The following is a 27,486-nucleotide window of genomic DNA, read 5'->3' as shown; positions in this document are numbered from 1 at the left end:
GTATTGATTCTGTGTAATCCCTCATTTCCAATTGCTATCATTATTTTTACAGCCTGTTTTTCTGGTTCTATAATTACTTGGTCTGTAAAGTATAATTGCATTCTCTATTGGAACAGTTTGAACTCAGATAGGATATCCAAGGCTTTCTAGTTCATTCTGGGAAAATTGGTATCCACCTTTCTGCTGTTCTTTTGCTTTAAAACTTGCTTTATGACTCTGTACTGCTTTCCCTTTAAATAAAACTCTTGGCTGCTTTGATTGACAGCAGAGGTGTTTAGCAGTGCATGTCTGATTATCCATCTTCCAGCCTCTATTCTGACTGTTTACACAGTTGTGCAATTGGCATTTCAAGTGTTTGTTTTTGCAGTTCAATAAGTAACTCGTCATGCTTGAGTGGTTTTATGAGTTTTTTAAAACTCTGACTGAGTGAGTGAAAGCTCTGCAGATTTTGAGTAGTTTAATGGTTTCTTTTTATAGCTTTAGCTGTGAGCTGCATGGATGGAGGATTCACATGCTTTTTTCTGTCGGGCGCCTCCTGCAATGGCACGGACCTCGATCAGCTTGGGAGAGCCTTTGAAAACAATCAATCAGCCAGAGATAGGGATTGGGTTTTCCCTGTTTTTTTCTTTTACTGAGTCTTTGAAAAAAAATCAACTTTGCAAGCCCCTCAAAGCTATTTTTTTTAATGAGCTTTCCTGTACCTACGGCACACTGACTCACCCGATCACAGTGAGGTATAGCTGAGGTAAGCTCTTTCTTTTTTACTGTTTGGGCCAGTATTTCTTTTTAGCTTTCTCTCTTCTGGCTGTAGAAAGGGTAGTTTTTAAAGCTGTTTTCCCTGTAGTCTTCAATCTTAGATTCAGTCTTCTTACCACAGCTTCCACTATGTAATGAGTTGTTTTTATGTTGTGTGATGCAACAGTGGCGCAGTGATTAGCACCGCAGCCTCACAGCTCCAGCGACCCTGGTTCGATTCTGGGTACTACCTGTGCGGAGTTTGCCAGTTCTCCCTATGACCGCATGGGCTTTCGCCCAGTGCTCCGGTTTCCTCCCGCAGCCAAAGACTTGCAGGTTGATAGATAAATTGGCCATTATAAATTGCCCCTAGTATAGGTAGGTGGTAGGGGAATTGAGGAAAGGTGAGGATGTGAGAGGGTAATGGGATTAATGTAGGATTAGTTTAAATGGGTGGTTGATGGTTGGCACAGACTCAGTGGGCCAAAGGGCCTGTTTCAGTGCTGTATCTCTTTTAAAAAATGAGATGCATGGAGTCCAGTTGGTTGAAGATCTCAAACAGGTTTATTAACAGCTAACAAGTATATACAGTGCAGAGCTAATGATATACAGGACTTGCCTCTTGGTGCTACAGTAGCAAAGTGCCTCTGGCTCTGAGTCACTTGACTGCATCCTTTCACTTAGCTCATTAGCATACTAAGATCTTAAGGGGGGGATTACTTTTAAAGGCACTCACACAACAGAAGGAACTGGAGGCAAAGAAGTTCAAGGCCACAGTGACTTTGATAGCTACTGGCAGGGAATGGCAAGCAGTGCTGCGAGGTGTGAGGTCTTCCACAATGAGAGCATAAATCTCTGACTATCTGCCTGGATAGGTACAGTGTCCTGTGGCACTGGTTCCCAGGTTGCTCCTTCTTCATTGGTAGATCCAGTGTTGGGGGTATGGCCTCTGTGGCCTTCCTGCCCCTCATCCCTCTCTGCTGCCCTCCTCATGCCCTGTGCTCTGCCCTTTCTGCAGAGGATGTTGCTCCTCATCACCACTGGTCTCCAAAATCTAAGAGTTGTGCTCCAATTGCCAGCTGCTGCCTTCCTTGTGCTCAGGTGGACTCCCAATTGTGTCTGGAAGTAGTGGGAACAGTGACATGACTGGCACCTTGGCTGGAATGTTATTTTCCCCCGCTTCCATTCCTGCTCCTGGCGCGACCTAAAAACTCAGACTCTCTGCCTGTCTATGACTCTACTCCTGTTTCTGTGCATGTCCCAGCAGGGTGCTTAGGTCTTGGTTCTGGCCTACAAACTGATTTACTGCAAATGCCAGTTGCACAGGAAATCAGATTTACACTGTGGGATTCCATCACACACATGGCCTGTTCCCCTGTAATGAGATCTGAGGATAAATTCCCATTTTATCAAAAGCATTTACTTTCCATTAGACTAGTGTCACTGGGAAGAAGCAAAGGTCATGCAAACTGTGCTAACATCACATAGGATATTGTAGAATTTAACACATGGAAAAGATATTCTTACGTTTACCCACAGATCACTCATACCCAGGTTGTTGCAGTTTCCAGTGTACCAGTGATTGCTTGCTAAGTGTCATATGTGATAACAAGTTAGATAACCAAACAAAAAAAGAATTATATGGTTAAGAAGGTTAACATACACTTTTCACCTTGGGTCTTCGGTTCAGATGCAGCCCACAGCAATTGAATGAAAGTCTCCTTTGTCTGCTGACTGTAAGGGTCATACATGAATTGGGGCTTTCAGTTTTGAAGGGGTATGTGCAGACTGCTGGCATTAAACAGGCATTTCACCATGATTATTCTCTTCAGCTGTAATTCTGCTCGAACTGCAGCTGGGCAGGCTGTGTGCCAGCCTGTGGCTCCTGGCATTTAGATACAGTTGGTTGGGCTACCCGTTAGGATTCCCAGCAGAACTAGAGAGGCCTGCAGTGTAAAGCGTGTGTCCGTCTCCGGAACAACTGTAGGTGTGTGATAAAATTCTTTCACCTTTTAAATTTGGTACGTGGTTGAGTGTGATCGGTTGTCCTGTAATCTGTTGGCTTTGGCTTGCAGACATTTAGATTTAAAGCCTTCCTTCACCTCCTTAATAATGCTTCACATTAGAATGCAACAGTATTCCCACCACCCAGCATTTCTAGGACGTTAGTGAAGTAAAATCCAATGGATGAAATATCCCTTTCATTAACATCCCATTTCAATACAAACACAAAAATATTCAGCATTCACCATAACTTCTGAAGGAAAATTCTAGCTCTTACAGCAACTGGCAGAGAGCTATGAGAATGGCTCCTAGGCCAACTTCCCTCCCCTGGCTGCACTGGTACCTTCTCCAAAAAGGTAAAGGGGAGAAAAAAATCTAGCCCACTGCAGCATTCAGGAGAAGTCATTCTGAGGTCAGAGATTTTTTTAATTTAGTCATAGGATGTGAGCATTGCTGGCAAGCCCATCATTTATTGTCCGTCCCGAATTTCCATTAACTGACTGGCTTATTTCATAGGACAGTTAAGAGTCAACCACATTGCTGAGGATCTGAAGACACTTATAGGTCATACCAGGTAAGGACAGCAGATTTCCTTCCCTAACAGAAGAACAATCCAGTAGTTCCATAGTCAGCTTTTTATTACAGATTAATTTAATTAACTGAATTAAATTCCCCAGTGTAGTGGGATTTGAACTCATGTCCCTGGTTAACCAGGACTTTGGATTGGTAGTTCAATAACATAACCACTATGCTACCACACACCTATGAAAGTAAGAATTAGGGTACATTATTCTGCATTTAGCTCTTTCTAGACATCAGCTGTGAGTGCTTAATGATGATATAACCTGCTAAAAGAAGAAAAGTGTTCCATCCCCTAGTAATGACACTTCTCGCCTTGGTGAGCTCAAAATTTCAACCAAATAGGAAATAAGAAATAAGCAGTTGGATACAGACAAGGGAGAGGTGCTCAAGCACTCAGTTTTCTTGTCATTTTACCTACTGTTTTAAAGGTCAAAAATAAAGGCGAATATGAACTGGAAAAATCAAACCTTGTAATCTACTGTTGCATTCCTTAGTCACCATGGAACTTGGTTGAATGTCTGCCCACCTCAGCATGTCTCCTATACACCTGTGTTAAGTTTTCCACACAGCTAATAGTGAAAAAAAATTAGTGGCCACAGCTTTGATGCAAACTATGCCTTCTGCTACCTCTTAATATTATTCCACATGCTACTCATGCCAATGGTAAAAAAAGTAACCAATCACTACATAGATTGTTTGGCACCTCTTCTTTGGCCTCCTTATCTCGAGAGACAATGGATAAGCGCCTGGAGGTGGTCAGTGGTGTGTGTCTGGAGTGGCTATAAAGGCCAATTCTAGAGTGACAGGCTCTTCTACTAATGCCTTAACTGCCCGACTCATTGAAGGCACTCAGCAGTAAAGTGGCTCTGAACAGCTACAATCTGGGAGTTATTGTCGAAAAAAAGCAGAATCTACCAGTTGCAATGTTTCTGTTATAATGGCTGCAGTGCTGACTCAGAAACAAAGCTCCTTCGGTCTGACAGTCTACAGCACCATCTGGACTTGATGCCCGGGTAGAGGTGCTCCACAACATCAATGCTATGTCCCCAAACAGAAGGTGGGTAAGGGAGGTGTGCAAACATTTGGTGGATGAAGGTCACCAATGCAAATGATTCCAATGCAAACTGTACTGTATGATATGTTGTCAACCAATAGGAATATGGGCATCCTATTTCTCCAGCTAAATATGATATGCCTTAAGCAAAAGCATACATTACTTCAAAGACATATTGGGCAAGATTTTAACTCACTCAACACCCATTCAACTACACGGAGTTAAAATCAGGCTATTGTATCAAAAGAAGGGTTCTGAAGTTTTAAATGAATGAGTATGTAAGCTGTGACATTCTTCTGCAGGGATGCATTGAGGACTGCTTGCACACATGAGTGCTTAATAAATGGGGAAGGGCAACAATTCTTTTTAGCCATGCATGGGAAGGGCAGAATTGTGACTGACATAACCAAGCTATCCAGAAAGTTGCAGCATCATTTGTCAGAGGAGTAGACATATAGTTGGTGACTATCGGTGAAGATTCTCCCACTCGTCCATGATAACAGCGGTAGAAATCCTGGAAAAATAACGAATACAATGGGTAAACATAAGAATCCCCATGGGAATTCATCCCCCACCCCACCCAAATTCATGCATCTTGCAAACATTCTTCTTGTTACAGGAAAATGTGGCCTGCAATATCAGACCATAAGCAATAACTTGTGGTGACCAGTACCAAGACAAATTCCCTGCACCTGTCTACCACCATTACAACGTTTACTCAGCAATGATGGCTGAAGAGAGAATAGTAGTTCCATTCAGGCTTCAGATGCATACAGGCACCCTCACCACCTCCCACTAACATTCAATGGCACCACCATCACCAAGTCCCCCACCATTGATATCCTGAGGGTTATCATTGACTGAAGCTGAACTGGACCAGCTACCTCAAGCTATCAGCCTTGTCACAGTGGTAGGTAGCAGCCTACTCCAGAAACTTGAGCACATAATCAGAAAAGTACTTCAGTGACTTTCTTCCTGAGATCATGAAGAGTGTTATATACATGCAAATTCTTTATTTATATCAGCACTACGACAACAAGAACAGGACAGAGACTACATAATCTGCAATGGGTGACCACCTCCTGACCTCTCAAAGCCTCTCCGCCTAACTACAAGGCTCAAATCAGGAGATTACCGGTATGCTCACCACTTTTTCAGATAGGTACAGCTACAACAACACTCAAGAAGCTTGACACCATCCAGGATAGAACAGTTTGCTTGATTAGTGTCCTTGTCATCAGACTCAATGTCCACCCCTTCCACCATCAGTCAACCTTGACCGCACTAGTTATGATTTACAGGAGGCACTGCAGCAAATTACCAAGGTTACTTCAACAAACCCTCCCTCCCATGAGACATATACCAGTGAGAAGAACAAGGAAAGCAGCGTTATGGGAATACCTTCACCTTCAAGTTCCTCTCTATGTCATACATCATTATGAGATGGTGTTTAGACTTTAACTATTCAATGGAAGGTAATCCTTTCACAATTGATGCAAATAGAAGACCAAAATCAGCCAATTTTAATTTTAAAATATAGAAAAAAAGTGTTTAGTGAGACCTTGCTGCACCTACTGTGATATTGAGCTTCACAGAGCAGGAAGATCAATTCAAATTTAAGTATTGCTGAAAAAAGAGACGTGCTGTTAAAGCTTTTCATCATGCACTCATCAGGACAGATGCAAGAATGCCAAATTTCGAAGGGAGCAACAATTTATACCGCATGAGAAAAGGGTGCTGACTGGTTGGTAAGTTGACTCTGGTCGAGGCATTGCCATAGAGAATGGACCAGGGAACTATTGTTCCCCCATGCTTTTGTTCAATTCAAAAAAGGTGTAACGCCTGGACATGTTCCTATTGCCTGCAGAGGACAGGTCCCTGTGTATTCCTTAAAACCTACCTCACTAACCAGGCTTTTAGTCATCCATCTTAATGTCTCCTTCTTTAGCTCAGTGTAAATTTTTGTCTCAATGCGCTCACGTGATCCACCTTGGAACATTTTACCATGTTAAAGGCGCGATATAAATTCAAGTTATTGTTGTAATGGCAAAGGAACTTAATTGTGACCTTTATCTAGAACATTTCACAACCATAAAATGTTTTGCCTTTTATTAATGGTGGAATAATTTAAAGAAAAAACATTTAAACATACATCCGGCCATCAGTTTGGATTAAATTACATCTTATTATGTGGTGGTGGTCCAATTTGTTATTTACAGATGGCAACAGCTAACCAAGCAAACATACTTGTTTTTATGCAGTAGTAATGGTACATGGAGGCTAAAGGTTACAGGACATAATGTACGTTCCAGAAACCCAAACAACTGTGATTTAATAGATGTCAAAAACAACTGTTAGCTTGAGGTGAAACAATTAACTGTTTCTTTCTTTAGTTAACAATAGAACATGAAAGATTTAATTTTGTACTTTGACTATGTTGCCTTTTACCTTTTTTAGTCTGAAATCCTGTTGGAGTTTGTTTATCTGTGAAACACCAAGCCGGTGAACCATTAACTATCTGACCCCAATCAGGTATTACTGACCTGATACCGAAAGCAATGTGAACATATCCAGCCTGATGTAAAAACAGTTTTAGTTCTGAAATTTAGATCACTTTTAAAAGTCACTGTGAAAGCAACTGCAGAAATGTAAAGAGTTGAATGTAAATTCTTTGTAAACTGGGTTCTTCACTGCCTAATAAAGGAATTAGCATCAATTCACAATATGAAAATAAATGTAACATCAAACAATATTTGTCAGCTTGATTCAGTTGGTAGGTAGCACTCTCACCTCTGAGTCAGAAGATTGAGGATTCAAACCCCACTTCAGGACTTGAGCACATTGTAGGTAATACTGACAGTGTACTTCAAGTCAGAGATGTCCTTTGATACTTTAAACCCATTTGCTTGTTCTGGCGATTCAGGCAGATACTAATGATTCTATGGAACTTATTGAACAGCAGGAATTCTCCTGGCATTCTGGCCATCATTTCTCTCAACCATCAGGACTAGAAATAGATTTACATTCAGTGTCACTCAGTTGTGGAACATTGGTGGGTATAAAATGGCTGCAATGTTCACCCACGCAACAATATTGACAGCATATCAGAGCAATTCAATGTATTGTTTTAGACAGAGGTGTTAATGTGCTACCTAAGTGCTCTTTGTGTCTTTTTTCACCCATGGAAAATTAATCCAGATCAGAGAAAAATAAACTGTCTCATGAAGAAGTTAGACCGTATTGGCATGCCTCCATCAGGGGGATGATATGTGGCAATGATAAAGGGAAGAAAAAACTGAATCATAGTTAAAAATATAAAAGCAAGAAAAGAGAATTCTTATTCCTAAGACTGGTGAAAATCAAAATGTTATTAAGGTAATGGAATATTTTGTGTTATTTCCATTTAACTCCCATTGCCATAGATCAGATTTCACTGTGAGTTTTTTAAAAAAGTAATCAATCCTTTATGGATTACAGTTAAAGAGATTTGAAATTATTATTTTACTTCAACAGTTTTAAGAGTTGCCAGTGTGGAGATGGTGAGAGGTCACAGGATAATAGATGTGGTGACATCAGCAATAACCCAATATCAGTCAACATAAGCACATTAAAATAAACAGAACACACACTGACAGCGAGCAGTTAGTGAAGAGCTAAACCAGCTCTTCCCACAATAGTTTTGAAAATGAAAAAAAGATTCCACCAGTGAGTGAGTGAAGCACAAACCACCAGCTTAACTTGATCATGTACTGTGTAGAAAACTATTCCATCTTTTAATTGTATTGCTTCATTTTCTTAGTATTGTCAGTCCTTATTAACTCTGCCAAAAATCACACCAATTCCATCTTTTTGCAGTCAACATAAAAACCATTGGCATGATGTAATAATATTTACTATGAAGTGCCTTGGGATATTTCACTATGTTAAAGGCACTATATAATGCAAGTTGTTGTTGTTACTGTTGTTGAACTGGGGGTCTAATGTTCATTCAATTAATTGTCCAGCAATTGTCACTAAGAAACCAATGACAAAGATATTGCCAGGATTTTTCTGAAACAATTCACCTCTTCAGCTAGAGCAACTAGTACTCTAGCAACAAGGTACAATACAAACATTTCTCCCCTCATTGCCCCAACCCCACACTCCACAGGGCAGAGATCCAGGGAGAACCAACAATGGTGCAGGTACCCACATCCTTCTTGTAAATAACTCCACCTCCTGAATTTGAGAAGGGATCAATGCTGGGCTAAGAGTGGCAGCTGGAAGTCCAACACTACCGCAAATCTGGCGGCCCAGACTAAGTGGCTGGAAATCCCTCACCACTGCACATCTGGCAGCGCAACAGACCACCAGGGATTTTGGTGCTGTTATTTCCACTTCATTATTTTTACAAACATCAGTAACTATGTTACAATCACTAACCCTTCAGTGGACATCATCATCATACACCAACATTGCTATCTACTGGCAAGCTAAAACCACCCCAGGGAACTTGGCAGTACAGATTTTTTAAAAAAACAACAGATACCAAGAGGTTAATTTCAAAGTAGTAATTTCAATTCTGAGTTTAGGTGATAGTTGCAAACTGCTCAAGGTTCATAGCATAATTTGAACCTCCTCAGTGAGACCACTGCCTTTTAATCACTCCCCCATAGCCACTATTCTCTATGTTATTCAACTCTGTACAGCACTGCTTAGTATAAACTTTGCTGCATTACAGTTGTCCGCATCTAAAGATCCATTTATCAACATAATGGTTATGGGAATCATCTGGCTACAGGAATCAAGCTGAAATGTACCAAGATGATTTCCTCAAGGGGATTAGGTGGCATCACACATTTATCACTGCTCTTTAATGACCAAACAAGACGTCAGCTGTGTGGGAAGTAAAAGTGATAAAGAAGGAATTGAAATGGAAATAAATTAACAGCAGTCCAACTTTATGTTCTCTTAAAAAAAAATTGCTGGCGATATATAACAGTTGGTTAATATCTGTTAATATCTAACAGTAAATGAAAAGTCGAGGAACAAATGGAAACTGTTGCACTGCTTAACTTTTGACCCTTTTATTAAGTTGTTGCATGTGTGTTTAATTAGCTTTGTTGCATTTGGTTGCACATATGGGTTTATAATAAAGATTAGTGTAGCATGACATCCTGTATTTGCACTGAGTTAGCAATTCTGGGTGAATCTACTTTATGTTTGATATAGTAATCTACACTAAATGTTGCATTTGTACCTGCATTTTGTTGTGTTTCAAATTGCTATTTTTGCTACTTTACCTTCCAATGTTCTGTCTTATGTCTTTCCAAAATTCCATGAAACAAGCACTTCCAGAGAAGATTTTAAAAAGTCTATGTTTGTTCCCCAGGGTTTCTTAAATGAATAGCTAACCTGATGCTTTCTACTGATTTGAGAAGTTTAACCTCTTGTATGCTCACTCGCCTAACACTGATAGTCAATAGAAAACTCTCGAGAGAAATGCACTGTAGAGTACACATTAAAAGACAAGTTCATTGAAATTCCTGGGGTCCCACTCTTCTGGCACAATTTCAGCAGAGGTGAACCCTCATATACCCATGCCCAAATTGCTGGCATGGGGCCATTTTCATGGCCAGAATGGGCTCATCATGCCTGCAAGAGCACTTCAACATACCTGCCCTGAATGGACGATAAGAGTGGCATAGTGCCACCATGCCAGTTGCAATGTTGGAACAATGCCATTCCATTTCTTCAAAAAAGGCCTGACAACATTTTTATTTTTTCATCTTCTGCTCCAAGTCGTGTAACTGCGCCTCTAGGGTCAATTACCTTTCCCTGTTAAAAATTTGAGGCCTCCATCAGGCCCTCATGGAAACTCACATAAGCTGAAAACTCTCAGTTAGTATGAGTTTCCCTAAGGCCTTATAAGTAGGAATGGGATTAAGAAAACAGGAGATGGGTCTTATGGACAAGTGATCTTGGACAGACCATTGGGAGATGAGAGGGAAATTAGAGAGAGACAGGAGTTCAGGACTACAGCAGGATGGTCTTTGGAGGGAGGTTTGGCTTGGTGGGCAGTGGGAAGAGGGAAGCAGCTAAGCACGTGGCCTGACAAAGAAGTCCATGAGCTCCTCAAACTTTTTATTAGAAGTAATGGCGAAGGGGGAAGAGTTTAAGAAGATCACTTGTAGGGGGGAAATTAAGTTATCACTGCTCTCCAGGATGATCCTAGAGTAGTGAGCAGTTTTGTTTGAGGAGATTGAGACCAAATAGAATTCAGTGTGGTCCAGTCTGATCTGGCTAAGCCATTGGGCACCAGATGCACTCAAGTGTAAGCCCCTTAGACTTGAAGAAGTGGAAATGAGGACCATACCAGGAGGAGTGATCAGGATGGGAGATAGCAAAGGTTTTCCGATGATCAAGGGCAACAAAGGCTGAGATCAGGAAGTAGTTAAGCAAATCAACAGAGGTGGCAAATGACAGGCCAAAGACCAGGAAGTTGGGAATTTGGAAGTGTGGTTTTAAGTGACTTGGCGAGACATCTATTTCCTGGGGCTGTTGCAGAGGGTTATGGGATTGGAAGAGGTTAAGGAGTGAGTGGAGAAGAGGACCTGAGTTGGATATTGAAGTCAAAAAGGATGACAAGTTACTCAGTGATGAGGCTGAGGGAGGAAAAGAGCAAGATACCTTAGAGAGAAACACAGTGGGGTTTGGAGATGGGGGCAATGTAGACAATGAGGGCTTTAAAGGAGAGGCAAGAGGTGGAGGTGCTTAATGGAGGATAAATTTCCAGAAGAGTAATAGGGGACAGATCAAGATGTGACTTGGTGATGTGGGCCACACCAGGCTATTGCAGTTTGACAGGGCAGATGGTGGAAAGTAGAGCCTGGCGGGGAGACTTCAGTAAGAGGCAAGGTGTCAGCAACTACGTGTCAAGTTGCAATCAAAGCCAGGATATCAATGTAACCACCCACAAGAGTGAATAGACATTCTGGTTGGAAATACAGAGAGAGAGAGAGAGAGAGAGACAGTGAGTGTTGGTCTGCCAGCAGAGTTCAAGGGATCCATGGTGGTTTGGGTGAGAGGAACAGAAAGGAGGTTGACGAAATCAGTCTTCCGCAAGTACCCTAGGAAAGGTCAGTTAGAGACAATAATGAGGAATTTGGAGTTGCTGCTCATAAAAAAGCAGTGACAGATGCCTCATTGGGCCCTTTGAACAATACTGACAAAGTCACAGACAGTATGCAAAGGGGATTCAAGCCTGGGACAGCAGCAGGAGTGTAGAAAGGCAGAGAAGTAGTGATCATTTGGAGGATGGATTGGGACAGTCAAAGTGCCTGAGAAGAGAGAAATGAAAGGTGACAGGAAATGGGTGTGGGAAAAGACAAGGGGCTGAAAGAATCCAACAGAAAAATGCAGGGGATACAAGTAATGAGCTCAAATCTGGAGGGCAGCCAAACTATGCATGAAAAGGACACATGGAGAATTTGAGTTATATAGACGCAGCAGATTCGGAGAGATATGTCCTGATCGTAAACACAGGACAGAGCAGCGATTATATGAAACAATCCAAAATTAAAGTCTGAGGCCCTATGGTGCGATGAGGTCAATTTTTAGACAGGGTGGAGCCATCTTGTTTACTAGTTGTGTGAAAATTTCTGTAGGCTCTTTTCTCATGGGTGGCTGCGTATTGGATTCTGTTACAAGATCACTAAGAGTATGCGTTCCTCATACGTGGCACGAGCTTAAACGAAATGTTGGGCTGTCTGTGTGACCTCAGATTCTGTCTGTAATCCAATTAGGCAATTTCACTCTGCAAAAGGCACACAACTAAGATCTAGAAGCAATGGTTTTCCTTTGTTACTTTGCAGAGATAAAATAATTTCCTGTTCCCTATTCCCAAAAAGTATAAATGGGTCAAAACACTGCATTGTCTTTGGGCTCTCTCTTGCACTGAGCTTTTATATTAGTATGTAATCAGTTCATTGTAAATAATATTTATAAAGAATCAGCTGAATCAACTGATCAATTTATTCAATGCATTAACAGTAGTTAATCCTTATAATATAATGTTTCCTACATTACAACAGTGACTACACTTCAAAAGTACTTCATTGGCTGTAAAGCGTTTTGGGATGTCTTGTGACTATATAAATGCAAGTTTTTTTGGTGTAAATATCATACTTCACACTAATTCCTCAAACTACTTGAGAATGGGCATCTTGTTGCAGCTGATTGCTAAAAGCATCTGTTTGTTCTGTGAAAATGGGAGTTTTGGTGTGCCAGCTGCACTTGGACTTATCAATTCTGCGCAGCTCACAAACTGCTGGGAGCTGCAACCCAAACATAATGCTGAGGAACTGGCCTTTGTGTCTTATCTTTTTAACTCCAGTTCAAAGTGAGGGAAGGCACAACTTGGCAGCTTTACTACAGATCAGCAGAGGGCAGCACCAGTGGAAGCAGTTGTGCATCAGTTGGCCATGACAAGTTTGGTACCTTAAAAAAAATTAAAGCTTTAAGCTGCAGTTTAGGGTTAACCGAGAACTCACACTTACATGTGCTAAGGATGTTGTTGCTGTTAACTCAAGTTTTCCCTGTTCTCTACTGGGCTTAGTGCCCAAGGCAGTGATCTCTGTCAGAAATTGGAATAGGACACTTAATCCCTGATTATAATTACGTTGCCAATTAATTTTGCTTTTTCGATCATTGGCTACATTCAACAAAAACTCATTTGTTCAGTAAATGACTTTTCCAAATTTTTAAATTGGAAGAAAAACAAGTTTTGAAGATATGACTTATTTTTTGATGGGGTAACAACTTGGAAATCCCACACCTTTCTTTTCATTTCTACCATGAATAATGTTTTTGGGAAAATAGTTTCAGGAATATAGATGGTAATAGCTGTTGACACTCCCCCCTTTACAATGTTAGAAATACCTGCCAATATGACCTCAGTCCACTGCGCCCTAATTTTAGTATTTCAATAATGTTTTCCCTTGTGTGATATACATTGAAAACACATAAAACAGTACACAGCCACATGTTGAATGAATTAGTGCCTAGATTAGTACATACATGGGAGAAAGGGAAAAAAAGAGCCCAGTGGGACAAAGGTGACTATCAGTTTCACATCTCTCCCAAGCTGCTGGGAAATCTGGTCTCACTGCCAGATTTAGGAGTGGGAGATGCTGTTTCTCCACCTTGCACAGAAATACTGATAATCACCCTCAACAGGTTCCTTGGGAAGTGCAAATACATAAAGAAAAAAAGACCCTTTCAATCTTCAAGGTCTAGGCCACGATGTGGGCCTAAACACCCTGTGGGATCCACTACCACCCTTCAGGAGACCTGTACACTTATTGTCATTTGGTGTACTGGGTCTAATCTTATACTAAAAGTCCCTGTGAGACTGTAGTGCTGTAGGGAGTTCTCACTATTTGCCCCAGTCTACTGAATGTTCCCCTGTAAGGAACAGATGGAAGTGGCATTCCTTACTAGGCCTGCTGGACCCCTCCCCTCCAGCTTCACCCCAAGATATGCTATGACCCGTCAAACAGGTAATTATGCCTCCTATTATACAGTATCAGTGAAAGCATTTTTTATTTCAGAAGAAACATTCAACAACACAATTGCATAAATTGCCGTGTTTCCTATATAACAATGGTGATTATGCTTCAGAGGTACTTCACTGGTTGTGAAGTTCTTCGGAACATTCTAAGCACATGAAAGTTACAATATAATTGCAAATACTTTTTTCCTTTTCTTTCATGGATAGTCAAGCATTTATATATCTTAATGATGCCATCGGGGGTCTGCAGTCCCAATTTTGACAAGCTGAGCCTCCATCTCTACCTCTATCTGTTGCTGGAGGTGTGTGGGTACTGATCAATGGGCACAGTCTCAGTAGTGCGTTTATTGCTGGAACTGTGCCAGGACTGCACTTCCCCACCTCCCAGTTTGACCATATTGTGATCCTCTTGTAATCCTCTATAGGGAGGGAATTCCCATGTTGTTCCAGCGTTAAACTGAGTGCAGTAGCTTAAAGGGGGACAACAGCCAATTTTGTGTCTGAAACAATTTTGATCACTGCAGTATCTGAGGCACGGAACTCCCAAATGTGCAGACTCTTCAATTGAGGTGTTGTGGGCTGAAACCTGGCAAAGGAAGATTCTGCTTTATTGACACTAAGAGGTGAGTTCCATGATGGGCATGAAAACCTCCACACAACTAGTCTGGATGAAGTTCACTGACCTCACCAGAGCAGCCAAGGTAAAAGGAGGCAGTAACACCTCAGAACAATGAACATTAATAAGGGTGTTTTCCAATTACAGCCACCTTGCCCTCAATATCTTGAACACCACCTACAGAAAACAACAATATTCAGGAGATAAGAGAATATCCTTCACATGCCCTTCCTTCCCTGCAAGTGTTTCTTTACTCACAGCCAAACACATAGAAAGGTGCAGATTGAACAGGGGGATGGGGAGGGTGCAAGGTGGGGAATGTCTGTCAGAAAGAGTAGCAGAATGTTTTTCAAATAAGAGCCCTGGTTGTTGTAGAGAAGAGTAAGATGTCACAAATGAATTAATTGACACAGGTCGGATTTTATCCTGGTGATGGGGGTTCTGGCAGGCAGCTAATTAACAGACTGCCATCAGGGACACCATCCATTTAAGGGTCAAGCTCCCACTTCCAGAACTGCCAACCAACCAGTGGGCTGGAGTTCTGCAGTACCAGCAGTGCCACTGGGAGCAGTGGCCATTGCTGGTACTGCAGGAGGCCTCCAGTGCAAGATGTCAGAGACCCCGGGACGCAAGTAAGTGGGATCAGGATTGTCGGGCCAGTCAGGCAAGCCATGCTGAGGGGGTGTGGTTGGTGAGGATGGGAGAGGGTCTTGCCATTAAGGTGGCCATCGCCACCAGGGGTGACCGCCATAGGCCATGGATTGCCCCCAGAGGAGGGAACCACCCCGCCCCGACACCGTGGCAGTGGGCCCTTCAAACATTGGTGAAATCTGAGCGGAGGCGGGATGCTGCCCCTAAGTGGTCATTAATTGGCCACTTAAGTGGCTCAATTGGCCTTGGGTGGGAGGACTGTCCTCCAACATCCCCAGCACAGAACAAATAGCGTGGGGCAGGATGATGTCAGGCACGTTCCCTGACGCCACTTCTTTCCACTTTGTGTGCTCCCCATCTTCCTTCCTGTCTTCAAGGGCAGAGTAAAATCCTACCCATAGTTGCCATAATAGCAGGACTAATTATGTAGTTGGATCTTATTTGGGGAAGGTGTCCCTTTTGAGCTATACACACTGGCAACAGGTTCTTCCAGGTGACCTCTTCCTGAAGTGAGGCCTCAATTGCCTGTTTACTTTACTGCCCCTTCGTAATTTGGTCTCTTCTTCCTCTACATAACACTGGCAGGAAAATCCTTCATGGAAGCTGATGGTATCCTGTGCTTTATGGCTAAAAGTTAACAAGTCTTCATTGTATCAATAGCAATGCTGAAGTCATTAGCAAGCTGGAGATTTTAAAAAGTCCCCTAGAAAAGCAAAGTTGAATCAAATACACTGTCCTAATAAGGTGACCTTTAAATGTACTCCTCCTGTCTAACATTGCCTCACAAGCAGAAAGCCCTCATTCATACCGGCGTTGATTTTTTTGAGGTGTAATATAGGCAGTAAGAGGAAATTTCACTGTTGGAAATCAGCACATCATTTCAATGTTTTTGTCCTTTTTTATTCATTTCATGGGATGTGGGTGTCACTAGCTAGGCCAGCATTTGTTGCCCATCACTAATTGCCCTTGAGAAGGTGGTGATGAGCCGCCTTCTTGAACCACTGTAGTCCATCTGGTGCAGGTACACCCACAGTGCTGTTAGGGAAGGAGGTCCAGGATTTTGATCCAATGACAGTGAAGGAATGGCGATATATTTCCAAGTTAGGATGGTGTGTGGCTTGGAGGAGAACTTGCAGATTGTTGTGTTTCCATGCATTTGCTGCCTTTGTCCTTCTAGGTGGAAGAGGTCGTGGGTTTGGAAGGTGCTGGCAAAGGAGGCTTGGGAGTTGCTGCAGTGCATCTTGTATATGGTACACACTGCTGCCATTGTGCATTTGTGGTGGAGGGAGTGAATGTTTAAGGTGGTCGATGGGGTGCCGATAAGCGGGCTGCTTTGCCCTGGATCATGTTGAGCTTGCTGCGTGTTGCTTGAGCTGCACTCATTCAGGCAAGTGGAGAATATTGCATCACACTCCTGACTTGTGCCTTGCAGATGGTGGACAGACTTTGGGGAGTCAGAAAGTGGGTTACTCGCTGAAGAATTCTCAACCTCTGAGCTATTCTTGTAGCCACATCAAGCAGCAAAAAACACCCACAGCTCAGCAGAGAAACACTACAACAAAGTTTTTGACTGCTGAGGAATTGTTTCAGCTTTCCCACCCTATTTTCACCCTGAATTCTCCGCATAACAGACAGCAAACAAAGGAAAATCTAAGTATCTTTCATGCTGCCTGACCTGCCAGGCATCCCTCCATAGGTCTTCCTCTCCATCCAGACACATCAGATGGGGAGTTCCCATTTTGCACCTCATTGGTGCTGGTCAGATTGCTAGGAAAATATGAATAATTCACAAAAACAGGCACAAAGCTCCAGAGCACCTAAACATGAACATAAAAAGACATGGCTAAAATACACTTAAGTTGATATTACTATGTGCGTTCTATGACCTCCAGGATGTTTACCATTGCCAAGCAACCATGGCCACCCAATTAAAACAGGTATCCTGCATGCCAGGACTGCAGCAAGTGGCAAGCCTGAAATGTTGTACTATCTGGGGCTATTGACTAATACAAACACAGTCAAAAGGCTGACATAGAAGTTGAACACAGAGTTTTATTGGGAGGCTTCTTCTTGCTTCTGCTTACACATGCTACTGACTGACAATATGGCTGCAACATGTGATATTACATCACTTCCTGTGATTACATATATATTTGCATAAAAGTAGAGTCAAATGATTACACTTATTTTATCAAACATATCTTAACATACTAACCAATGTGCCATCACAACATGAAACACTCACATATACAGATTAAAGTCAAACGCCTGTTTGTGTGCATCAGGAAACATTTCTGGCAGGCTTAGACTTTGCTCAAGTTGCCACATCAGACTGTACAACTGCTGCATCCAACTACCTGATTAACACGGAATGCTTATGCATCATGTACTGCCTTCAACAAAACCAAAGTGGTTTATCATTGCTTAACAAAGAGACTGAAAAGTATCTGCAGAAGAAGGCAAAATTGAAAATCAAAGAGGAACCACAGATACCTTTCAAAAATGTTTGGTAACAGACACCTCCATTTTTTGCATGATTCAGATAATATTCAAATTTGTAAATCTTGATTTCCTTTTTCATATCTGCAAAGTTTGTAACACCTTATTCGACCTAAAGAGAAATAAATCAAAGTTTGGGGAGCTTAGAATTAAAGCCCACAACAATCAAGCTCCATTTCCTCTGCCTTGGTTTTCAAAGTACTTAACAATACAGTATTGGTTCTCAATGAATCAGCAACAGTATCTGGGAACATTGATAACCCCGCCAAAGGCAGGTTTGTCAATTACATCATGCAGACCAGGTACAAAAATGGCAAAATATGAGATCTGGCCGTGTGCTTTTGGAAAGCACTCTAAAAATAACAATCTATCATCCAGTGAATGTCCAAACATCATTAACTGGAAGAATCAGATCTTTGTAGTATATAAAGAATATAGAGCCAACATACACATTGTGTTCTCCCAGCTGACCTTCAGAACCTTGGATGAACTCTCAAGATTCTGAATAAAAATTAATAACCATAAAACAGAAAAATTACACATTATTTACCTTGCACGCCTGCTTGCGCACCAAAATTATTCAACATCTGGATGACTGAAAGAGGGGAAATGATGCAAACATTTTGACAGTTTTATGCCCTCCATAATTCATTTCTATGTGCATGTATTTGAACACGTGTCATTATACTTCATTTGGCTTAGCAACTGTATTAACTATCTATAGTACATATGGGGCGGCACAGTGGCGCAGTGGTTAGCACCGCAGCCTCACAGCTCCAGCGACCTGGGTTCAATTCTGGGTACTGCCTGTGTGGAGTTTGCAAGTTCTCCCTATGTCTGCATGGGTTTCCTCCGGGTGCTCCGGTTTCCTCCCACAGCCAAAAGACTTGCAGTTTGGTAGGTAAATTGGCCATTATAAATTGTCCCTAGTATAGGTAGGTGGTAGGGAAATATAGAGACAGTTGGGGATGTAGTAGGAATATGGGATTAGTGTAGGATTAGTATAAATGGGTGGTTGATTGTCGGCGCAGACTCAGTGGGCCGAAGGGCCTGTTTCAGTGCTGTATCTCTAAACTAAACTAAACTACATGCAGAATGTCTCCCACAATGAACAAGCCACTTCAAAGTGGCAACATTCTTTTCACATTTTTGTTACAGATTAATATTACAAATTGCACATTTTTAATTTCAGCAAGCATATGCTGGCCATTCTCCTTTGACTAATTATTTGACTGTTATTGCTGAATGGCATATAAGGCTGACTTAGATTCTCTGCAGCTTCATATATCCTTTTAACAAAGTACTCCTGTGTCAACTTCCTGGCTCTTTAGTGACAGTCTTGTCACTTTAGATTGCACAGATAATGACATACATCTGTTCATCCTGCAGCTCATCCTGTCTGATAAAAGAATATGCTGTTATATGTTTGGATCTTCTCTGCCTGTCTTACTCTAGATATTTTAACATCCATATTGTAGACTACTCTAATCAGTGAAGCATGCCCAGGATAATAAACTTTCCTCAGCTACTCAATCTATCCTGTGCATCCACAGGCTTCTTCTCACAACTTGAAAACAGAGTACTATTAAATAAATACAGAAAGTGCTGGAAATACTCAGCAGGTCAGGCAACATCTGTGGAGAGAGAAGCAGAGCTAATGTTTCAAGTCTGCGACCTTTCATCAGAACTGGCAAAGGTTAGAAAAGAATTGGGTTTTAAGCAAGTGAAGGGGGTGGGGGGATATTGAAATGGCAAGCGACAAGTCTCCTTCCCATGGCACCTTCCCATGCAATCATAGGAGGTGTAATACCTTCCCTTTTACCTCCTCTCTCCTCACCATCCAAGGCCCCAAACACTCCTTCCAGGTGAAGCAGCGATTTACTTGTACTTCCTTCAATTTAGTATACTGTATTCGCTGCTCACGATGCAGTCGCTTCTATATTGGGGAGACCAAACGCAGATTGGGTGACCACTTTACAGAACACCTCTGCTCAGTCCGAAAGCATGACCCCGAGCTTCCGGTTGCTTGCCATTTCAACACCCCCCTGCTCTCATGCCAACATTTCTGTCTCTGGCCTGCTCCAGTGTTCCAGTGAACATTAATGCAAGCACAAGGAGCAGCGCATGATCTTTCGATTAGACACTCTACAGCCTTGCGGACTGAACATTGAGTTCAATAATTTCAGAGCATGATTGGCCTTTTTTTATATTTTTGTTTTATTTTATTTTTTAACCATATGCCTGTTTTTCATGTAGATAAAGCTGCTCATTATTCCGCTATTAACAGTCTCTCTGGACTAATGCTTTGTCTTTCACCACAAGCATTAACACGCTCTTTGCCTTTGTCCCAGAAGAACTTTTTTAATTTAATCTTTCCTGTCCTCTGCCCAATCACACACCTTCCCTTTTGTTCTCTTCCCCAACACCCACCCCACCCGACCACCCACTTCACTTGCTTAAAACCTAATTATTTTCTAACCTTTGCCAGTTCTGATGAAAGGTCACAGACCTGAAATATTAACTCTGCTTCTCTCTCCACAGATGCCGTCTGACCTGCTGAGTATTTCCAGCACTTTCTGTTTTTATTTCAGATTTCCAGCAACTGCGGTTTTTTGCTTTTATTATACCATAAAATAAACTTATTTTAGGCTTCAACTGCTAAATGAACTTATTGAACAATAAATAAATGAGCAAATAAATCAGTATTTATATATATATTTTCCTTATTTTGAGGAGTTACTATCTAATATTTAATTTCCATATATATATATATATGGAAATTAAATATTAGATAGTAACTCCTCAAAATAAGGAAAATATTAAATGGTTCACCATTAGTAACTTCCCTTCCTTGCTCCCATGTTAGCTGATATTGTTAATAGTTATCTCTCCTCTGATACTGTCCCCATTTCCTTCAAATCTGTCATCATCATCCTCTCCACAAAAAACCAACCCTTGAACCCTTCATCCTTGCAAACTACCACCCATCTCCTACCTTCCTTTCCTCTCCAAAGCCCTTGAACATGTTGTCACCTCCCAAATCCATGCCCATCTTTCCCAGAACTCTATGTTTGAATCCCTCCACTCAGGTTTCCACCCAGCTCTTATCAAAAACTCAATTGTCATCCTATGTAACTGTGACAAAGATAAACTATTCCTCCTCATCTTTCTTGACCTGTCAGCACCTTTTGACACAGTTGACCACACCATCCTTCTTCAACACCTCTCCACCAGCATCCAGCTGGATGGGACTGCTCCCACCTGGTTTCATTCTTCTCCATCTAGTCACAGCCAGAGAATTACCTACACAATGGCTTCTCTTCCCACTCATTCACTGTATCTCTGATGTTCTCCATGGATCTACCCTAGGCCCCCTCCTATTACTCATTTACATGCTGCCTCTCGGTGAGATCATCCAAAAACACAAGTCATTTTCCACATGTACACTGAAGACACCCATCTCCACCTCACCGTGACCTCTCTCGACTTCTCTGCAGTCGCTAAATTATCTGACATCTAGTACTGGATGAACAGAAATTTCCTTCAATTAAATATTGTGAAGACCAAAACCATTGTCTTTGCTGCCTGCTCCAAACTCTGTTCCTTAGTTACTGAGGTTGAACCAGACTGTTTGCAACTTTGATGTCATATTTGACCCTGAGATGAGCTTCTGACCACATATTCGTGCTATCACTAAGACTGCCTAATTCCACCTCTGTAACACTGTCCAACTTCAACCCTGTCTCAGCATATCTGCTACTGAAACCCTCATTCATGTCATTGTTATCTCTTGATTTGACTATTCTAATGCACTCTTGGCCAGACTCCCATGTTCTACCCCCCATAAGCTTGAGGTCATCCAAATCTCTGTTGCCCATGTCTGAACTCACTCTAAATTCTGTTCACCCATCAGCCCAGTGCTTGCTGACCTACATTGGCTCCTGGTTAATCAACACCTCAATTTTAAAATTCATATCCTTGTTTTCAAATCCTTTCATAGCCTTTCATCAGGTCACAGACCTGAAACGTTAACTCTGTTTTCCTCTCCACAGATGCTGCCTGACCGACAGAGTATTTCCAGCATGTTCTGTTTTTGTTTCAGATTTCCAGCATCCGCAGTATTTTGCTTTTGTATTTGTGAAACTATATTTCATATTTTGCTTTTTATGTGTAGTTATTCTTTTCTGATATTCTCACCAACTGGTCTGACGAGACTGTTTAAAAGTTTCAGGCCAACTATCTCTAATTTTAACAGCCAAAGATAATTAAATATACCCTAAGTAGATGTCTGTGATTCTTGGATTTGAAATTCAACAATAGCTGCCAGATATGCAAATAGCTGGATAAGGCAACTTACATATTTTTGAAATTTGTAGCTTGGTGGCTCCCTCAAGTCACTCGCTTCAGAGACAAAGGGAGCCATTTTAACCTAAATCATGCGATGGGACCAGGTCGGCCGCCAGTGCCACACCTGCTTAATTTTACTTGTCTTTCTCTCTCAATAGAAAGTAAATTCAGGAGGGATGTAAACCAGGGGTCATTCCGATTCCAGCAGTTTCCCCCTGGGTGGATATGGTTAAAATAACCACTCACTAAACAGAAATCCTTGAAACATTTTTATTGCATTAGGCTCGATTGCAGCTGCTTTAAACCCGTTGGACGACTAGAACGTCAGCAGGACCAGATTTTTACCTGCTGATGACAAATGGCACTGAGAGAACAAATCCCATATTAAACATGAGGAAAATACTTTGCCGGGGAAGGGTGGCAAAAGAAGAGAGGAAAACTATTGTTGCAGCAATTAGAAACCTACAGCAACTTAAAGTGGGAGTAGCTTGCAGCTTCCTGAAGAACCAGCAGGTAAGTAATTTTTCTTCTAGTTTTGCAGTATCTTCAACACCCGTGAACACTTACCTCAGTTTCTACTGAAGATAATTGGTGGGGGGGGGGTGAGGGGGATGTGGTGTGGTCAGCAGAATTTCCAAGTGTTTGGTGGGGTCATAGCAACCTCCTTAGTCCCAACCAAATCCCTGGTGCCAATACATCCAAAGTGCAGAGCTCAGAGCTTCCTTTGATGCTGACTTGGAGGTGTTGATGGAGCAGATGAGAATGTACAGATAAGGATGTCTGGGGATATTCAAGGGAAACCAGTCAAAGAAGTATTTAGAGCCACGTGGTGGGATGTGGCAGTTGTACATCGCTACCCCTCTCAGGATTGAAGACTCTGCTGGAAAATATTCAATGACCTGACAAGGACAAGGAAGACAAAAGAACTGCCACTGCCCCTACTTACTTTCACACCATGGGAATCCCCCCACCCCCATCCTGTCTTCACTCACACGTCTTAATTGGAGTCAAAGCAACATCCACAAATCATTGTGGTCCACCTGGAGTGGGCTTTTGGAGCTTCAAACACAAGCCATTCTTGTATGCAGATCCTTACAACTCCAACCTCTCATGTTGCAAGGCCCATTTCGCACTTGTCCTCCCTGTTCCATCAGCTGTCTGTCAACACTTGGGACAAATGCTTCAGATGATTGTTTAATACCTACTGTTGTTAGTCTCGCTTCAGAAGAAAATGGCAGATCTAACATCAGACAGCTCATTCCTTACGAGGTGGCAATGGAGCTACTGGGAGGCATTTTGCTTTGGCTGTGCAGAATGGAGAGGTCAAAGGGCAGTGCTAATGGTAGGCGAATGTGTGTAAGGCCTTAATAACATTTGTTGCTTTAGCTTACAGTGGTGGCCTACAGCAATAAAGTCCACAGCATAATTATCTTTACCTAATTTATCTCATTCCTCTGACTGGATGATGTACATCCATTCTCAAATCATTTCTTCCTCTTCCACAGATCAATCACAGTTTAGCGAGGGAAATGAGGAGGAGGAGCCATAGGAGGAGGAGGAGGAGAATGATGATGAGGAGGAGGAGGAGTGGTGAAGGAGGAAAAAGAGGAGACTGATCCCTCTGCATTTGGCTATGGGCCTTCTCTTTCATCCCAGCATCACTTGCCCTCTCTCACTCACCAGTTCAGAACTTCCACCCAGAAGTATGGATGGGTATGGGGTGGTGATGAACAAAGATAGTCTGGATGAGGAATTAACTCAGAAGCCTGGGTGAACTAGAGGAGTGGGGAGCAGAAGAGGATGCCTCAACAGAGATTGCCCTTGGTTGAGGAGCCAGCAACTCAAATCTCATGGAGCCTTTAATACCCCGCAGTTTAGCGCATAAGAGCACTTCAAGAGTGATTTCTAGGCTTATAAATTCAACAGGTAGCTAGCTTTGCAAACATTTAATGCATTATTGACCCTGAATTTCAGCAGGACTTGCCCCAACCTACTGCTGTAACTTCTGGATAAAATCAGCTGAACCCCACAAAAACAGCCAAGTAGCCATTTCTCCAGGGGTTCCATTAGTCTCCTGCTGAGCTCACAGTGGGAGATCAGGAGAAGCTCCTGCAGAAATGCAGCACTGTTGCCTTTTGACCATGCTTGTATAAAAAAAATAAATTAAATAGGTTGTTACTAATAATTCAATAATTATTTGGTAATGATGGTTAATAACATAAAACGTTCACCTGCCTATGAATTAATTAAAATGACTCCAAACAAAACTGGAAAATCGGAAAATAATCTATTCTGTATCATTACAAGGTTTGTAGATATTTCTCCTTCCCCTCCCCTTGCAGAGATCCTAAAGATACATCCTTTACAAAGACTTAAAAGAGGCATACAATTAACAGGCCTTATAGTGCCTGTAACATCCTTTGATTCACAAATCATACACATGGGTCTCTGCTAAATAGAATGAAATAGTTTTTTTTGCGAGGGTAACATTTCATAATGTGTGCTCAGCCCAGAGACAACAAAGTTGTTGAACTTGAATTATTCCTAGATTTCTGAACTCCACCATGTCCATTTCTCTGTCATTGGTTCTGTTGAATCAATTTGTTAACCAAGATTATAGATTGTGGTACCCACTGCCTACCCTGTAGACAAAGACCTGCTGAGCATTGTAAACTGTCATTCAACATTGCTTTTTTGCTTAACCAATTCACAATTATCATTATTGACAACCTTTAAGGACTATAGTTACATTATGGAACGAATCCATGTAATTGCAGTTTTCAGAATTTCAACAAGTACGGTATTGATGTAAATTATATGATTATGATATCATACGCTTGGGAGCAGAAGGAAAGCAATTTGAAAATACCACGTCAAAACCTCAAACAGCAAAAAAGGTCAAACCTTACAATCTGACAATTTTTAAGCAGGATTTGGAGGAGCTTGGGAAAACAATATCATTTTACAGATTTAAAATGCTAGAAAATCTGAACAGTCCTTAAGTGTGACTGTTTTTTTCCAATGAGCTAACCATTAACTTTTTAGTCAAGTGCAGTCATCATCTGATAATTGAATGACAGTGGCGCCTCTCATAAAATCTGTCTGAACTGCAGTAATAATATGGTTTTTCTAATTCTGACAACTAACCCGTGGCTCTGTAGCAGCCGCTCAGTTGAAAAAGCTGATTGTACTGTGAAGGAAGGGAGAAAAATGTTGCTCGGTTTCAGTGCTGTTTTTGCAGCTGGAATTAAGTATTGTCACTTTTATCTTAATAGCATTTGTTTATCTTAGGTTTGCCCATATTGACTCCATGGTGAGACAGGAGAGAGGATGAATGCTGGGGGACTTTTTCTGTACAATCCTCAATCTATTTTATTCCTGGGACTGTTATTGTGCTGGAAATTTGAACGGAGGAAAGACCCGCTGTGACATGTAGTACAAAGTACAAGACATGCATTCTCCTTTCCACTTTAAATTCATATTGGATTCAATGGCCTTCACCAAAGAACTTCAAGTCAAATTAGGAATGCCACATGTAATTCTGAGGCATTTCATTGGGTCCAGATTAACTACAGTGGTCAGTTAGTCTAAATAATATTTTCAGAACCCAGAGTTACTTTCAACTTACATTTCCAACAGCATTCAACAGCTTTTGTATTAATAATGTAAAGAATCTTTAGGAATACTGTTATTAAGCTCAATAATAATCAGTAAATAAAAAGACGACAAACAGTAGAAGTATTAATCAGAACAGTCTAATTAAAGAGAACTGCTGGCATTATTTGTAACATTTTGTTTCAAAATTGATTTTAAAAACCTATAATATTATTTGCATGGCTTTTGTTATCTGCGTGCTGCCCACATGTGTATGGGTTGTGCATTGGAGTCATGAGCTCTATGGTCAGCCTTGTCACCCAGTAGCCACCTCTGGTTTGTCGAGATGGCTCAAATGCAGATGGTACAGCAGACTGCCACAAAATGAGGGCATCATGACTGCTGCTGGGATACCCGGCACTGACCTGCATGAAATGCTGAGTATGGTTGCAAACCAGCTGGGCATTGAGGGCGCGGACTCCCTTCTGGTTGCAGTACATCTCAGAGTTGACATGAGGCGTCCGCAAAGCGACATGCGTGGAGTCAATGGTACCCTGCACCATGGGGAAGTCTGCAATCCTCACAAAGCTGCATGTTCACTCTCGCTGGGAAGACAGAATGAAATGTGTTCAGCTGTCTTGGAATACAGAACCTCCCTTATGCAAAGGTGAACAGCGAACTGGAAGATGTTGCAAATATTGCCTGCTCCAGCCTGGAAGAAGCCAGATGCATAAAGGTTCATGGCCATGGTTATCTACATAACCACTGGTATTGCCATCCTGGCCCTGCGCTGAGGTTGCAGTTGTGGCTCAGGTGGTAGATTTCAGTAAGGACGCCCTTAGTGAAGCGAAAACATCCGACACACTGTTCCTCACTGAGGTTGAGGTAGAAGAATTGCTCCCTGAATACCCTTGGGCTGATGGGGCTTCAGTTGAGAGCCCTTCTCTGCCTCCTACACCTCCGTCTCACAGCAGCTTGTCCAGTTCTGTGTTGTTTCTGCTCTTTCTCCCTATTATGCTGTCGGCCAAGGGGTTTACAAACTACTGTGTCCATGTCTGTGAGCAAGCAGTCTGTGTAGAAGCCTTGAAGTCAGGACAAAAGTCCTTTAGCATGTGCCACATCACTCCCTGGCTGTAGACTTCAACAACTTTAAACAACTATGGAAACCACTGGACACTTCTACAATTGCAGCAAGCAGCAGTAGAAATCAATCAGCAACTAACCTGAAAATCGTTGATCACTTTAAATAGCACTGATGGGGGGGAATCCTTCCTGCTGCTGAACACGTGTTCACCTTCTTGTGTGATCGCCTTAAGAGTGATGTCCCTTTAAGATCTTAGTACACTAATGAGCTAAGTAGTCATGTAGTCATGTGACCACAATCAAGAATCACTCTGCAACTGTAACACCCAGATGAAGGTTCTGTAAATAGTTTGCTCTGTACTGTATATAATAGTTTAGCTGTAAATAAACCTGTTAGAGATCTTCAATGAACTGGACTCCACACACCTCATTTATGTTGCATAAGACAACACAAAGAACTCTTTACACACCTGTGTGAGGTTAAGAAAGGCTATTACCTGGAGTGTTGAGCTCTAAAATGGCAGCGCTGGCGTCAAATCAGCATTCTATGCTGATTGACGTCACGTCCTGCCTACTCAGCATACTTCCGGTGGATGCTCCCTGTGCGCGCATGAACACCCTCCCCAAAATGGTATCCAGCTCAGCCAGCACCAGAAGTGTGCACGGGTGCCGCAGATGCTTTTTGGGAACAAGAAAAAGATATTAGGCGCAAGAAGCCTGTCCCTTTTTGATACATCATTCCCAATTATTCATCTTGTCGCCATATGCCTT

The 27,486-nt window shown here is 41.9% G+C and overlaps 1 long non-coding RNA gene across 10 annotated transcripts in view; it reads left to right on the top strand.

Moving 5' to 3' along the window:
• Positions 1-5,411: 5,411 nt before the first annotated feature.
• Positions 5,412-27,486, top strand: part of LOC137376478 (uncharacterized) — a 193,514-nt gene continuing 171,439 nt past the window's right edge. For all 10 annotated transcript variants that reach the window (XR_010976235.1, XR_010976229.1, XR_010976232.1 and 7 more), the window contains exon 1: positions 5,412-6,123. This is a non-coding gene — a long non-coding RNA (uncharacterized lncRNA). The remainder of the gene's footprint in view (positions 6,124-27,486) is intronic.

Source organism: Heterodontus francisci, chromosome 13, assembly GCF_036365525.1.
Source record: "Heterodontus francisci isolate sHetFra1 chromosome 13, sHetFra1.hap1, whole genome shotgun sequence".
NCBI lineage: Eukaryota > Metazoa > Chordata > Chondrichthyes > Heterodontiformes > Heterodontidae > Heterodontus > Heterodontus francisci.
The sequence above is the reverse complement of the archived record's forward strand: the minus strand, read 5'-3'. Positions and strand labels throughout refer to the sequence as shown.